At 40.5% G+C, this 751-nt stretch overlaps 1 long non-coding RNA gene across 2 annotated transcripts; it reads right to left on the reverse strand.

Annotated features, from left to right (window-relative positions):
- Nucleotides 1-16: 16 nt before the first annotated feature.
- On the reverse strand, nt 17-751 carry LOC107735349 (uncharacterized). 2 transcript variants are annotated; one of them, XR_001639382.1, is made up of 3 exons: nt 718-751; nt 261-420; nt 17-160 (listed from the first exon to the last, which is right to left on the reverse strand). It is a non-coding gene; the product is annotated as an uncharacterized LOC107735349 (long non-coding RNA). The 2 variants fall into 2 exon arrangements; XR_001639381.1 differs by having other exon boundaries at nt 261-423.

Consider the following 751-nt stretch of genomic DNA (forward strand, 5'->3'; position numbering starts at 1 on the left):
GTTCTGAGTAAGATACCTGTTACCGGCTCTTCTAGCACAAGTTTGCCACCAGGTTTCATTACTCTGGCCATCTCAGCCAACATTTCTGAACTGTGGATTGGTGAGCTGTCGGTCAGCAGGCCTGAGAGAACCCATTCATAACTTGAAGCTGCGTGAGAAGCTAAAACAGACAGATTTTGTGGGTGAATGATTCCTTAAATTCTTTCACTTAGATTGAGACTTGAAAGTAATAGAGGCGTGGCATATGCCTTCGTACTTACAAAGTTGTAGTCTCTCCATGTTCTCCAAAGATACCAGACTCTGGTTACCAACAGCAGTGCCAGTGCTTTCAGCAAACTCCTTCAGTGCAGTAGGTGATGATGGCTGAGTCCATATCAGCAGCACTCTGTCCCCCTCCTTCAGTCCAAGGCCTGCCATCACCTACTAATATACGTGTATATTAATATTAAAGGCTCAAATACGTGTTTTGAGCCTTATCTACACTAAACATTACAAATGACCATTTACATTAAGATCTTCTGCATCGTAATAACGGTGCAGTTACAACACAACGTAAACACACACCATTGCGTTTCAGAGATAGATATCAATAACAATGTAACGAAAAAGCTCTTAACACGCCATTCAGTTTAACCAAAAACCATTAAAAAAACACTCAAATAAACAGAACGTTCACAAAAACTAGTTTTTCCTGAAAAAAATATACAGCTGTCCAACCTGTTAAATAATGTTTTCCCAACAACGGTCACGA

Source organism: Sinocyclocheilus rhinocerous, unplaced genomic scaffold (assembly GCF_001515625.1).
Source record: "Sinocyclocheilus rhinocerous isolate Xijiao unplaced genomic scaffold, SAMN03320098_v1.1 C35997258, whole genome shotgun sequence".
NCBI lineage: Eukaryota > Metazoa > Chordata > Actinopteri > Cypriniformes > Cyprinidae > Sinocyclocheilus > Sinocyclocheilus rhinocerous.